This window comes from Danio rerio, chromosome 6, assembly GCF_052040795.2.
Source record: "Danio rerio strain M-AB ecotype USA chromosome 6, GRCz13ab, whole genome shotgun sequence".
NCBI classification, from domain to species: Eukaryota; Metazoa; Chordata; class Actinopteri; order Cypriniformes; family Danionidae; genus Danio; species Danio rerio.
Genome location: NC_141026.1, coordinates 22,235,946 through 22,252,125, shown reverse-complemented (window position 1 = coordinate 22,252,125; position 16,180 = coordinate 22,235,946). Strand labels below are relative to the sequence as shown.

The 16,180-nt window shown below is 39.9% G+C and overlaps 1 long non-coding RNA gene and 1 pseudogene across 1 annotated transcript; both read right to left on the bottom strand.

Annotated features, from left to right (window-relative positions):
- Nucleotides 1–756: 756 nt before the first annotated feature.
- LOC147843502 (uncharacterized) lies at nt 757–1,467 on the bottom strand (annotated as a pseudogene).
- A 6,217-nt stretch (nt 1,468–7,684) lies between these two features.
- Nucleotides 7,685–8,638, bottom strand: LOC147843501 (uncharacterized). Its single transcript, XR_015493605.1, has 2 exons — nt 8,526–8,638; nt 7,685–8,167 (listed from the first exon to the last, which is right to left on the bottom strand). It is a non-coding gene; the product is annotated as an uncharacterized LOC147843501 (long non-coding RNA).
- Between the last annotated feature and the right edge of the window lie 7,542 nt (nt 8,639–16,180).

Below are 16,180 nucleotides of genomic sequence, written 5' to 3'. Positions count from 1 at the left end.
GGTCACGATGTTGAGTTCTTTAAAGGTGTGGAGGACGTTATTTGGGGGACCTTTACAAAACATTCAGAATGTTTAGGGGACCATACTTTTTTGGAAATTGTGACGTTTTCAGAACGTTCCCATAACATCCCCGGCGGTGTTAAGGATGTTCTCAAGAAATGTCAATTTGGTTAAACAAATACATAATAGTATCTGATCCCGCCGCTCGGCCAAGCGGACTCTCAGATTATGGATATTAATTATCAACAATAACAAATATTGTTAATCATTAATATTCTGCATTAACTTATTGTTAATTTGACCAAACAAATATACTCAGACCTCGCCGCTCGTCCGAGCGGATTCTGTACGGATCTATTTATTTAGAAAGGGAATTATTACTACTTCTTGTGAGGTAGCTTAATCATTCATAAGTTTTGATTGACTTAAATAGCAGCTGGTAGCAAAAGGATCTATCATTTCAGTGACTTTTTTCTGTGAGGCAAACAAAAACAATCCCATGCGATTATAATGAGGTTTATTGACTAATCTAACACATATCAAACTAACGTAAACTGAGTAAAGAAATATATGGGCATAACATAACAGACAAACGCATACTAATTCTAAATAGGCTATAATCGGATATATGGCACATATAACAAAACAGAAAGAAACAGAAAAGCGATGAAATGCAGAAATTAGGTACAGAAAGACAAATTTGAAAAATTCAGTTCAACCACACCTAACGAGAATCACCAGTTAATCATAAACACCTTAAAAAGGGGCACAGCTTAGAAATATGGAAAAACATACTTGCATTTACTCTCTCTTGTGTTGTGCGAGCTTTGGTCGATGCGCGGGACGTAGATGCAACGAGTTTTAGATTTAGGAGGAAGGCCAGCTCGTTTTGCATAGGGTCGACGTATAAAGGGATGGCACTTCCTAAGGCGTAGGCAAGGTGGACTTGGAGGGTGTCTGTCGGCCTTAGGGTAGCAGAGTCTACAGCTGTTTGTACCAGGCTCAGGGGCACGAGATAAGGTGGGATTCTGCCCATAACCACGCTGTCAATAGAGAAGCTCACTTCGCGCAGCATGTCCGACATTAAGGCAGTGACTAGTTGTGTGTGGGCAAAGTCACTTTGGAAGACAGAAAATAACTGCTTCATGGAAGCCACAGTTCTATTAAGTAGGACCCGTGGGTATTGAGTACTACCACCGTGCCCTTTAATGTCTGGACAAGGGTTTGGAGCATGCTGCTTTGGGTGGCCAGCTGTTCTCTTAGTTGGGGTATTTCTATTTGGATCTCACTCACATGTCTGCGAACCGTGGCAAAGTTCATAGCATTAACAGAGGTGACCCCTATGTTGAACAGGGTTCCAACGGCTGCTGCGGCTCCCAGTATTGCTCCTAAGAATCGCTTGGGGCGTGGGCCATGCCCTCCCAACTCGGCCTGGGTTACTGTCATTTTCTGCAACTAAGTGAGCATGTGTCCGGTGTCTGACTCTGCATGTGTGAGGGCATTTTCCGTCTATTTGGCCCCAGCCCAGCTCTAATGAGTGGTTTTTCGCGAGGAGTGGGCTCTGTAGATGTTGCGGGGGTCGAGCCGCACGTACACTTTCTGAGTGTAGGCTCGGCAGTTGGTCATCAGGAGTCCAGATTGTTCCCTCAGCACAATGCCTGATGGGGGTCCGGGTGACAGTAAATCAGGTTGTCGTTCTCCTCTGGCGAGACACAAGCGCAGTATCATAGCCCACAGCAGCATCCTGTGTTGGAGAGATAGTAAAAAAGGGGAGAGAAGGAGAGAGAGAGAAAGCAGGAGGTCAGTGAGGCTGTCCCTGTTTGAAACTTTCATTGTGAGACCGGATGCGGGGTTGGGTTGGCTTCACCCCCACCCCCTCTTTTTTGGCCGGTGATTGAATGTCTTTTAATTTGGTTACGATGGACCCATTTAAGTATCGGCTCTCTCTGTCCTCTGCCCATTTTTATCCGGTAGGCTACCGTGGAGAGTTCAACTATCACATAAGGTCCTGTCCAGTGTGGTAGGAACTTCTTGGATAACCAACGGGAGGTTGTTTGAGGTGGCTGGTTGAACTTATAATACCAGACGTTGTCACCCACATCCAGTTGCTGGTGTGAGGCCTTCTTGTCATAGTATGCCTTTCAACCTTTTGCACACTTCTGGGGCCTCATGTATCAATGCTGCGTACGCACAAAAACTTTGCGTACGCCAGGTTTCACGCTCAGAATCGCTAACGTTTGGATTTACTAACAATGAATGACAATGAATGTGCGCAGCTCCACACCAGCTTCATGGCTGGCGTACGCACATTTTTTGTGCGTGTCTGTTTTATTTCCATTGGCGACTCTTAGAGGCAGTTGTGTTAAATTGCACTCTACGAAGTGTCTTTGAGCTGTGCAATGGCAGCTGTATGAGACAGGTTCATCTAGCAGGTATATAAGGTTTCCATACCGTACAGTTGACCAGCCAAACATTAAAGCGCAATTTGCAGCTGTCGCCTGTTTTCCCAATCTAATGGGAGTGATCTACTTAACACACATTGCTATAAAGGCGCCATCTGAATATGAATTTGCATGCGTGAATCAGAAACATTTCCATTCAATAAATGTGCAAAAAAAAAATGATGCACAGACTTATTAATGATTCCTACGTGTCTTTCTTGTGTTAAATAGTAGGCAAAATCGGATATGTAGCGGGGGGGCGGGGGTGGGGGGGGGGTGAAGAATAAGTTCATTTGATGCTGGATTCAAACCAACGTCAATGCATATTCAAGAGTGGTGTTGTCGCCCACCTACTGAAGGGTGGTACGGGGGAGGGGGGTATATCGTGGGGGCACTTTTGATCATTTTGGAAGGGCACTTTCTATCCAGGACTAAAAAGGGCATGTGCACTGCACAGGTTGATCCCTATGTGTGCACGTGCCTGATTGATAGCATTACAACATTTACACCTATAAATCACACTATTTTTTTTTTAATCCACACAGTGCGATGTTCAGACTTAACTGTGTTAACCGCATCAGCTAAACTCTCCCCACTCTATTTTTTTTCTTTTGTTGTTAATTCCGGAGGACAAACTTGCAAATAACACAGTTTTTCTCCGGTCTACCTCCGAAAGCATCACCTCCAATTTACATTCTGTTCACAGTTTCTCTTCTTGCTTGCTTTTGCCATTGCTTTTTTGTTTGGTTTAGCCAAAGTAGAGTCCTTAGCATGTTTATACGGGGAAGGAGGCAGGGAGGGGTTGCGCTTGTGTATGTTGCGCTCAGTTTCACGTTCATTCGGATGTACAAAAGAATATGCATGGGATTCGGCGTACGCAGTGTTTCATACATCTGAACTTTTTTCTGCGTACGCACATTTACAGCTTTGTGCGTACGCAATGTTTTAGTAGGATTTCCACGTCTCTCGTCCTCAGATGTCTGTGAAGTTCATCCAGGTACTGATGTGTGGTGTAGGCCGTTATGAGGTTTAAATCTCCTGTTTCATATAACAGGTGCAGCGGCAGTGTCATTTGTCGCCCGGTCATGAGTTCAAATGACGATACTTTAGTTGGCTTGTGTGGTGTGGCTCTGATGGCCATTAGCACTAATGGGAGTTTGACGTCCCAGTCCTTTTGGTTAGCAGCCACATATTTCCTTAGCATGCTCACCACCAATCTTTTGGTCCTTTTCACTTGGCCTGACGAGATGAGATGGTGACTGATGTGCAGTTGGGCGTGTACGCCCAGAAGTCTCCATACTTCTTGCATAATCTCAGCCGTGAAGTGAGTGCCTCAGTCTGAGTCAACTCTCCACGGCAGTCCAAACCGGGAGAAGACGTGGTTCATTAGCAGGTATGCCGTGGTCTGGGCTGTGGTGCTCATTGGGTGCTGGGAGGCATTCTACCCACTTGGTGATTTGGCATACCACCGTGAGAAAATACTTGTTACCCCTTGTAGATCGGGGAAATGTCCCCAGCCAATCATGAGAGACAAACCATAGAATGTCACAGTTCACACGCAATATGTCTTTGACACGAAAGAGTTTTTTAAAGTCAGCGCTGCACGTGGGCTCAGACAGGATTGGGTGGTTGGCAGGGTCTAAAAGGTGGTTCAAAATATTCTGAATGGAAGAGTCAGCCGCTTGCATATCCGCAATGTCGTTTGTAGACATTTGTGGAGACAGTGATATTGGTTGTGGCAGCGGTGTTTGGGTGTGGCAAGCTTGTTGCTTGCGGGTGATGGCTGCCGCTGTGGGGTAGTGGTCTTGGTTGGGTGGTAACCATGGTTCGCCATGTAGTGCACCCCTCTTTGCAAGGGCGTCTGTTTGATCATTCAGGTCCTTGTCGGGGCCTGGAAGTTTAGATTGTCCTTTTACCTTTTTCCAATAAATGACCATGATGTGTCTGTCGGTGATGTGATCACCTGCTTGAAAAAGGTGTTGCGTTTCACGGGCTTGTTGTTGATGGTTTTGAAGCCATTTTGTTTCCACCCTAGGAGGTGGCACTTGAAACTGAGTCTGGCATAATTAAAGTCTGTGCAGATAAGGAGCTCTCTGACGTCATTTGCTGCTGCGATCTGAAGGGTAATAAGGATGGCTGCAATTTCTGCATACTGCAATGATTGTGGACCCAACATGAAATATTGTGGTGTACAAGGCCGGTCGTTTAGCCATAGGACGCCTGCCCCTGCTTTGAGGGTGCCCTCGTGATTGTAGGAGCATCCGTCGACATAGGCTGTAGGCAGACCTTGGCACGCATTCTCATCAAAGTACTTATAACAGGTTGACTGAGGTGGCTGAGGTTCATCCACTGTGGGCGTTGCGGATGGTTTGTCAGTCGTACAATCAAGCAGCCAGGCCATTGCCCAGTGTTGATTTGTGGCTTAAGGTGTACCCTGATTCAATACAGCGGCCCTAGAGGGCCATTAGCCACGTGGCTACACGAGCGTTAGTCACTGTGCCATCTCGGATGCGCTGACTGTTCAGAAACATGACAGGTTGGTGGCAGGTCAAAAATTAAACATCACTATGGTCTTTAACTATAACTGTTACATCATCAGCATATGCAGAAATCTTTACAGGCTCTTGGAAGTCTAGTTCAGGAACACTTAACCCAGTTAACCATCTTCTTAATTTACACAACAGTGGCTCAATAACTATACTATAGAGTTGTCCTGAAAGAGGACAACCTTGTCTGATACCCCTGTGAATTTCAATAGGAACACTAAGACCACCAGCAATTTTAACCATACATGTAGCCTTTTTATACAGAACTTTAACCATGGAAATAAAACTGTCACCAAAACCAAAAGCTTTTAAAGTTTCAAAAAGATAGTTGTGATCAATTCTGTCAAAAGCCTTTTCCTGGTTTAATGACAAAAATCCAAGATAAATTTTATTTTTAAAAGAAAAAATCTTCCTTTTACACAGTATGATTGATCTTTGTGAATGATTTCATGCAATACATTATTTAGCCTGTTTGATAAACATTTTGATATAATTTTGTATTCAGAACACAAAACTGCTACTGGCCTCCACTTTTTTAAAAGAGTTAAATCTCCTTTTTTCGGTAGCAAATTTAAAATAGCCCGTTGACAACTGACAGGAAGAATCCCCTTTTTCATACATTCTTTAAGCACTTCATAATAATCAGCTCCTATTAAAGTCCAAAATGTTTTTAAAAATTGAGAAGATATTCCATCTATTCCAGGTGCTGTTTCTGAAAAAAGGTCCATAACAGCAGCAGTAATTTCTTCAAACTTAAAATCAACCTCTAAAAGTTATTTTTGCGTTGAAGTTAAAGAAGGAATGTCCTGTAGCAATTCATTACTGCTTTGTTCGTCAGTGGTTTCAGCAGCAAAAAAATTAGAATAATAACGTACAGCAAGTCTACTGTCACCGACTCGGTCCCAGTCATTCCCCTCGCTGGCCAGCAGAGGCCGCCATCTCCGGACTTCTAGCATTACATCATCCACTTACACTGATCGTGCACACCTGAATCACATTTCAGTTAACGACCCACGTACCCTTTATAAGCCGCACTCAAACACTTAGTCAGTGCGAAGTCTTGTTCAGCCCCGGCCAGCATTACTGAGCGTTATATCCTGCCTGATCTCCTGTGTATTACTCTAGCCTGTTTCTGACTCTGCTTCGCCTTCTGCCTGCTCACAACCCACGCCTGATACACGGACTCTGATACTCGCTGCCTGCCCTCGACCCAAGCCTGATACACGGACTCTAAATCACGCTGCCTGCCTTTGACCCATGCCTGATAACTCAATCTGTGTCTGTCTGCCGCCAGCCTTAAGACCATTACTACTACTGTTGATGTGTGTTTGCACTTTGTGCATATTGTGTGTTTGAGTAAGAGTGTGATTAATAAATACTGGGTAACACTTTACAATAAGGGTGCATTAGGTAACATTAGTTAATGCATTAGTTAACATGAACTAACAATGAATAACGCATTTATTAAGCATTACTTTACCTTTGTTAATGTTAACTAAACATTTATTTATGTGTTAGCTAATGCATTAGTAAACATGATCTAACAGAAATTAAGGACTTTGTTCAGCATTACTTAATCTTTGTTAATGTTTATTTACACATTATCTAATGCATCTCTTTACATGAACAGCTTAATTAGTTCATGTTTACTCACTCATACACTAACGCATTTGTTAATGTATTAGATCACTTGATCTTGTAATGAACAACACATTTATAAAGCAATACTGAATCCTTGTTCATGAAAACTTACAATGTTAGTTAACGCGTTAGTTAACATGAACATCATGTTAGCATAATTGGTAAAGCTATTAATAAGTGCATAGTTCCTGATCAATGTCAGGGACAAAGGAGGACTCTTTTGGAGTGTATTACATCAGAACCTCAGCTTTATCTGTTATTCATGTTTGCTAACACTTTACTAACATGATTTATCATTAACAAAGCATTTATTCATAGAATTATGATCCTTATTGTAAAGTGTGCACTATTTCAACATTACCTAATGCTTAAGTAACGTTAATTAACACTTTACTAACATGATTTATCATTAACAAAGCATTTATTAATAGAATTATGATCCTTATTGTAGTGTACACTATTTCAACATTACCTAATGCTTAAGTAACGTTAATTAACACTTTACTAACATGATTTATCATTAACAAAATATTTATTAATAGAATTATGATCCTTATTGTAAAGTGTGCACTATTTCAACATTACCTAATGCTTAACTAACGTTATTTAACACTTTACTAACATGATTTATCATTAACAAAGCATTTATTAATAGAATTATGATCCTTATTGTAAAGTGTACACTATTTCAACATTACCTAATGCTTAAGTAACGTTAATTAACACTTTACTAACATGATTTATCATTAACAAAGCATTTATTAATAGAATTATGATCCTTATTGTAAAGTGTACACTTTTTCAACATTACCTAATGCTTAAGTAACGTTAATTAACACTTTACTAACATGATTTATCATTAACAAAGCATTTATTAATAGAATTATGATCCTTTTTGTAAAGTGTACACTATTTCAACATTACCTAATGCGTAACTAACATTAATTAACACTTTACTAACATGACTTACCACCAAACCAACAATAACTAATGTTATTAACATCTGTGGGTTCATTTTTGATTTTCCTGGATCCCAAAATCACTCAAAACCATGTATCACTTAGACTTTCAAAATCTTTATTACTGTACATTACATAACATATACTGTGCAATAATATAAAAAAGAAACAAATAAGTAACATAATTATAAAAATAAAGTATAAAAAGTGTATATACATATACATATAAAACCTTTTTTTTCTTTACAACAATCAATATTTTTTTTATTAAAAGCAATTTCCCCTCATTTTTCATGTGTTGTATTTTGTGTGCAATGCTCTCATCTGCCATAATATCATCTTGACAATTTTGAGTAAATGCTTAATAATTTATCTCCCTGTTTATTTTGAATTTCTGTATAGTTCTGCATAGAATAAGAGCTGCAATGGCCAGTTCAGCAATAGCTGCACTCTGCATAATCGTGTTTCGGTCCACACCATACTTTCGGAACGCATCTGTCATGTTGCATCCTTTGTCAAAAATCTCCAGGACTACTTTGTTGCACTTCACCACCTTCCATGGTTGAGTAACTAAAATAAACTTTAGATTACAAAAAAAGTACATTTGTTAACGTTACAGGAATCATAGTTCATGTTAGGTAATGCATTTACAAACATGAACAAACAATGAACATAATTTATCAACCATTTACTAATGTATTATTAAAATCTTACATTTTACTAATGTAAAATATTAAAATGTATTTCTAAAAGATGTGCTGGTTAACATTAACAAACAATGATCAACTGTATTTTCATTAATTATTGTTAATCAATAAATACTTTAATACATGTATTGTTGGTTCATGTTAGTAAACTATAAGTATGACCTAATATTAAGTTCAGCAATATTAAAAAGTGTTACCATTTGGTAAAAAAGTTTGATTAAAGCTACTTACCAGACATTTCTGTAAATTCATCGTTTGGTTTTTCTTTGGTCTTTCTCCCGCTTGAAGGCAGGAGCTCAAATTACTTTCCTCCATTTAACCGCTTGCCATCATCAAGCACAACTTCCGTTACCCGCCAGACTGTTGACAAATTATGGGTAGTGTAGTTTTTTTAATGGACTACAAAAGTTTGCCAACGAATTCCTAATTCGCAACCACAATAGCAACTTATATACAACCACATCGCTAAAGAGTTGTTGACAAATGCGTCTTCTGGAATTAAATAATTAGCGGTAAAACTTTCAATTAATGATCGCGAATTTTACTTCCGGAACCCTTTCACCTGCGCTCGTGCCCGCGAGCCGCGATGACAGCCCAATAAAGAAACGGAAGAAATAGAATTCAGTGCAACAGCAGGTAAGCAGTGAATTTTAATATTTTAAAACAACAAATAATACTAATTAATTGCATACAGTTAGACATATTTATGTTGCTTTCTGCATGTTGAACGTGAATACATCAACCTTTTGTTGTTTGCACAAGAAAGATTGATGTATACATAATGAAATCAACTTCCTCCACAAATAAAAGATGAATATTATATAACTTAAATGCAAGACATATTACAGAAATAATAAAATGTCATTGTGTGCTTAACGCACCAAATAATTGTTGATTTGTTGAACACCTTATCTGTATTTAACTTATTTATATTGTCTATTTATCTTTGTGTTTATATTGCGTGCATATTTTGCAGTATGGACGTGGAAGACCTGGCACAGAAGAAAATGTGTCTTTGGAAGGCTGGGGGTTGCACACACACACACACACACACACACACACACACACACAAAAAGCATTTTTGCTTGTTCATCAAAGGTCCTGCAATCACCTTATGCCACTTATTAAACAACATTTGCATCCTGGAAATACCATGAACCTTGGCAATCTTGGCAATAACCACTTTCCCAGTTTTGCAGAGATTAATTATCTTAAAACTAAAAATGTGTTTATGTTTTTATAATTGACATAACTATGTAATGTATTAAAGGTTTTGAAAGTCTGAGTGATACATGGTTTTGAGTATTTTTTGGGTCCAGGAAAATCAATAATGACTGTTTTAATGAACCCACAGATGTTAGTAACATTAGTTATTGTTGGTTTGGTGGTAAGTCATGTTAGTAAAGTGTTAATTAACGTTACTTAAGCATTAGATAATGTTGAAATAGTGTACACTTTACAATAAGGATCATAATTCTATTAATAAATGCTTTGTTAATGATAAATCATGTTAGTAAAGTGTTAAATAATGTTAGTTAAGCATTAGGTAATGTTGAAATAGTGCACACTTTACAATAAGGATCATAATTCTATTAATAAATGCTTTGTTAATGATAAATCATGTTAGTAATGAGTTAATTAACGCTAGTTAAGCATTAGGTAATGTTGAAATAGTGTACACTTTACAATAAGGATCATAATTCTATTAATAAATGCTTTGTTAATGATAAATCATGTTAGTAAAGTGTTAATTAAAGTTACTTAAGCATTAGGTAATGTTGAAATAGTGTACACTTTACAATAAAGATCATAATTCTATTAATAAATGCTTTGTTAATGATAAATCATGTTAGTAAAGTGTTAATTAACGTTACTTAAGCATTAGGTAATGTTGAAATAGTGCACACTTTACAATAAGGATCATAATTCTATAAATAAATGCTTTGTTAATGATAAATCATGTTAGTAAAGTGTTAGCAAACATGAATAACAGTTAAAGCTGAGGTTCTGATGTAATACACTCCAAAAGTCCTCCTTTGTCCTGTAACGGAGGCTGGTAATAATAATTTAGTTTAAATATAATTTGAATGAAGAAAAATAAAAATAAATTTCAAAAACCAGCATTAGTGGGATTCAACCCCAGGCCCATCTGCACCACGGTCCAACGCTCAACCGCTAGTCCACGTGACCATTAGGCAGTTTCAGATTTTCACGGCTTTTAATCTCACTCCCAGCGGACCTCAAAAAAAAAATTAGTTATCAATATTTACTATTTTTTTAGTAATATTTACTTGGCGCCAGACAAGATTTCCTTGCCAAAAAGAAAAACATTTACTAATACCCTGGTTAGCCACAGCCGGCATTCAACCACCATACACAATTGTAGGGAGTCAACGGATCGTTCCAGAACCGAACAAGTCACAGACCATGTTATCCTTAAAAGATTGGTTGGTGCCTACATGTCTGAACTTTGATTTCATTTTCAAAGCAATCCACAGGCACCCAGCAAAAGGCAATCCACAGGATGACTAGCCAGTCAACATCACAGTTACGTGTTAATTAACTTTACACCTTAAAACAATAAAAGGCTCTACAATCAAAAACCCACCAAACCAGTTTTTGAGAAGTACCTTTTGGTTCGCGTGCCCTTTGGCGTCTGCAAGGAATACACATTCTCAGGCAGACACAGAAGCGTTCAGAAACGCTTCCAAAGTTTAATGGACATTTAAGTAAAACAGTTTATTTGAGTAATGTACATTTGCTTTATGTTTCTGTAGGTTTTTGTGTGTACATGTTCCATGTGTTTAACAAAACTGTTATGGATAGTTATTGAGTAATAGCCCTCAGTGACAAATGAAATCTACAGAATGTTTGTGAAATACTTCATGTTTGGTATTGATTGAACGCTAGGAACGTTTCAAATGCATTGGTTTATATGAAGAAACCATACTATGAAAAGTGTCCATGTTATGAGACTTTATTTTAATCACTATGCTATCAAAGCAGCACCCACACCAGGTGTCAACCCGGCCTCCTAGAGGGCAGAATTGCGGGTGTGACTCCACCCCGCACCTTATCTGATTGGACAAGTATTGTGTAGACCCAGCCTCTACCAAAGCCTATAAACTTTGAACAAAGGAATTTCATCGTCGTCTTTTGCCGGTCATCTTTGCCAGTCGTCACCGCCGTCGCTGCCCGGATGTCGCTCTTCTCGTGCTGTGGCCGTTACATCGCCTCGCCGGAAGCCTCTTTACATCACGGAGCAGACTGCGACCTTCACTTGCTGCCGGCTCGACCCCCGATCTGCTTGTGCAACCGCTTTAACAACAAGCCATCGGGTCAACACATCCAAACTCTGAAACTCATCATAACTACAGGAACCCAGGAAGGACTTCGAACGCCGCCTTGTCCAACATCCGTATCCCTAGCAAACGACTAAGGAAACCCCTCTTCACCGACAAGGGAATTCCATCACGTCACTGAAGTTGCTACGCTGACCAATCAGCTTCGCCGGGATTTCCCTTTGGACCAGTCGAGGAAACCAAAATTACATCAGAACGCAAGTAGCACAAACAAGGTTTCTACCCATTACTGAATCTGGTGTGAATTATGTTTAAGTAGTAAAGAATAGCAAAATTCTCTGCTTTTATGGTTTCTCTCAGGTTGCAATGCTAAGAACTTAGCAAAGGCTAGAAGTTAAATCCACTTAGTCAAAACTCTCCGCAAACTGCTTGTACGTGTGTGTATGTATGTGCGTTTGTTTGTTTTACGTAGATTAGTACTTTGTGTTATAGAGTAGCAATAAACTTTTGTTTCGTTTTAAGATCCGTGTTGGTGTGTTGTGTGCTTTATAAGTTAATGCCTCAGCTTCAGATACTGCTACCTTGCTTATTAAATAATTAGATACTGTTTTTATATTGTTATTGTTGGCCACGTAATAATATAATACAGGATTGCTTTACACTAAACGTTCTATTTGCTGGACAAATACTTAAGTTAAGTGTAAGCTTTAAATAATTCTATGTGAATCATGTTCGAATCTTTGATTCGAATCCCCAAAGTTTAAACATGATTGTTACGTGTTTTATGATGTTAAAGTGGGATGCTGTAACATTTAAGTGAGACAGGTGTAATGTGTGCGACAGATCAATAATGAGGCAAGATTCAGTAACTCTCATTTAAAGCTTTTACTCTATAATTGAATTGAAACATGTAACAATAATAAATGGGGGAGAAAAAAAACAAACAAACATGTATAATTATTATCTTTAAACAAGAAAAACGAGTGTAAGCCAAATCAAAGAAATTAACAAAACAAAACAATCCTTAAATCTAATGTCTAAACTAGGCGTCAAAAAGAAACACAAATAAAAACCGAGATCTTCAGTGTGTACGACACCCGAACTAAACTAATCAAACTACAAAACTCAAAAATACACGGGTGGCAAAACACTCAAACTAATCTAACAAAACGTCAATCTAAACTAAAACAAAACAAAACGGATAAGTCCGCTAAATCTTAGTTTAGAATCACACAACCATCATCATATGTTACTTAAAGCCAACAAAGTTCAACAAGCAACTCGAATTATCACAGTAACTGAGCGATCACAAAATAGACGAAGCATTTGCACAAACAAATTGCGTGGAGCACAAAGGGTACGCCGAGGCAGGGCGCACCCCACACACTGGACTGACAGGGCTTTAAATACTTGTGGCTCGTCCTGGGATTGGTGGAACCAGAGAGCGTCATAATGATGATGGACAGAATAATAAACCAATAAGAAACCTAGGGTTGAGCAAACGGAGAGGAGGGTGAAAAAACAGGAAAAAAAAAAAACATAAATCATAACAATGATTTAAACCAAAGAGCTGATTCTTACATAGTGGTGGAGAATGCGGGCAAGCAGATCTAACTTTTAAAGCACAAAACCCAGAAATCACGTTGTTAATCTTTTCTATTTTTGTCCGGAAAGAATAGATTAAAAAGAACAGAAGTTTTGTTACTGCACAATTTCATTGTGGTGCCATTTGTTTTATTGCTTGACTGCATTTAGTGTTGTTAAGAAAGTAAAACTTCATTTAAATTGTCCGCCGAGACAAACTGTAAGCCGCTCTAAAGTGCATGTAGAGAAAGACAAAGCGTATTCCTTTGTGCTTATCTCATAACGTTATGTAAGGCCTTCACAGTATGATTTTGTACGCCGCGATTCCCGGTTGGAAACTCAGCTGTGTTTTCTCCTGGTAACTGATTTAGCATAGCTAACTAAATTCTTGTTGCCCTGTAATTTGCTAAGACTTAGTGAATTATTTAAAACGCGGAGCTCAGAGAAAGCTGCCTGGTGTAGTTTATAGGAGAAGTTTTGAAATTGATCAATTAAAATTGTGGTTTGAATCCACGGATGTGTTTGCAGTCTAAACAGACTTAACACAGAGTGCTGAGATCCCCCATATCTCTGTCATGATTTGTATTAATCTCAGAAATCCTGTTGATTAATTTCTCACTTTCATAAGTTGAGAATCGTTCAGTACTGTTAAGATATAAAATCTAACTAGTGCTTTTTGTTTAAACAGTGTGAGATGCGCCTTCATCTCAAGTGATACTGTGAAATTTGCTATTATTCCACTTTGTGGTCGTTGCCATAGCAGCAACCTTGGTCCGGAAGTACAGAGAGACTTGCCGGAATTACATTCAAGCGCGCATGTGCAGTCCACCAGCGCCAGCTTGGATTGTAAACAAAGAGCATAGCGTGAAGCTAAGCTAAACTAACGCTAACGCGTTTGCATTGAATTCTATGCATTTCCAGTAGCAGAGAAGGCTAATAGATAGCACAGTTCCAGAGAACCACACTTAACTCAACATTAGTACACACTTAACATTGCACATTAACATTTCTCCTTTTCTGTTTGCATTTTTCTACCTTGTTTTTTTTCTTTCTCCTCTCTATCTCTCTTCAAGGTCTGTGTCAGTTAAAATCCTAAGTCCTTCCCCCCCCCCACCCCCCGCCGCCCCAAAACATGGCTCACTCCAAGATCCTGTTGGCCACTGGAAGGACCTGGAAACATGGCTGAGCGTTGTAACAGGCAGTCTCCTCCCTAAAGCTGCCGAAACACTGCAGCCCCTGACGCAAAACCAATTGGATGAGAACATAGACAGCATCATGAAGCAAGACCCAAGTCAAAGCTTCAACCACAAGGAGCTGGCCAAAATCACTGGTACTTTGAGTCACACACTCATAGCCACCCTCAAATTGAGTGACAGACACGCCTCCCAACTCCAACACAAGCTGACACGCCTGCAAGCCCTCATCGAGCAGCTAGAGCTAGAGGCTCAGGAACGCCTGAAACAATCAAATGAGGTGGATGAAGGTACCAAAGAGGAGATCGACAAACTACAAGAAGCTCTAACAGCCATCACAGAACAAAGAGAACAAGCCAGAGCAGACCACGCTGACATCGCTAACAAGCTAGATTACGCTGAAAAACTACTGAAGGAAGCGAAGGTGGACTTAAGAGACAAGAAGGCCAGAATCAAAGCCCTTGAAACTCACCTGAGCGAAGCAAGACATGAGATCGACAGACTAATGCAGGAAGTGGATGACATCAAAGAGGAATCCGCCAGTGAACTCAGGCATGCCTATGCACTGCGCTATGAACCTCCAAAGACAAGATGTGCACCAGCCTCGCCCCTGCCAAGTAGGACAGGATCCCCTGTCCCTGAGCTCTCACCTACTGAAAGAGGTGAAAAACCACGTCAAAGATCTTCGCCAACACCTTCTGAAGAGTCTTACCTTATCCCACAGCGAAGAGAGCCTGTGATAGCCAGTCACAGATCGTCATACATCGTCATAAGGTCTGGACCTTAAAGACCTTGAAAAGCTGGCCAGAAACATTGGCAAGTTTACTCCAAGTGTGTCAGGTGGTTTGGAGGTCCACGCTTATTTGCAAGACATTGATTTCCACCTGGAAATGAGACCCAATGTCTCTGATAAAGAAAGACTGTATTTGCTTCTAGCCACATCCAGCACTGAGGTGCGCAGCTTCCTGGACCGACAACCGGCTCGGGTAAAGAACGATTATCGCTTGTTCCAAGAAGCCCTCATCAGAGTGTTTGCAAACCCAGAATCAGATCAAGGACTGTTAGGTGCTCTGGAGACAAAACAAGCTCGCAATGAGTCCCCACATGTTTACTACAACCGACTCAGGCAAGCCTTTTTCGGAACTCGCAACGAACCGAATATGGAAGAAGACCTGAACTTTAAGATTCTCTTCCTGAGAAACCTCCATCCTGCAGTAAGCCAACATCTCGGAGTACTTGCATGCCCACGAACAATGAGCATCCAGCAATTGCAAGATTTGACACAGAAAGCCCACGACAAACAAAAGATGGTGTTAGAGAAAAACACTAAAACTGCAACAGTTTTTGACTTTAACACCCATCCAGAACTGGCACTAGAGGGTGCCCAACGCCCAAACAGCGTGAGACCACTATCCCCAGCATGGAATGCGTCTTCGTCTAATAGACAACGGAACTCCTACGCTGACACGAGATTCAAACAGAGGAACAGTCACTAGGATGGGCCGCGTGGACAACGACGCTCACCTGAACACCACCAAGAAAAGAAACCAATGGGGGTCAAACAAAAACTGGTCAAACAAAAACTGGTCACCATCTAGTAGTCCCTCCAAGGGAAGACATCAAAACCCTGTATCATCAAGTCCAAGGAGTCAACAAAGGTACTCCAAACATTTCCACCCTGACAACGCTCAGACTCAATCCCAGCAAGAGGAAAATACCCCACCGGGATTTGACCCTCAAGAACTGGTGAAATTGATGATGAAAGAGTTTCTCAAATGCATAGAGGAGGACAGGAAACGGTAAAAAG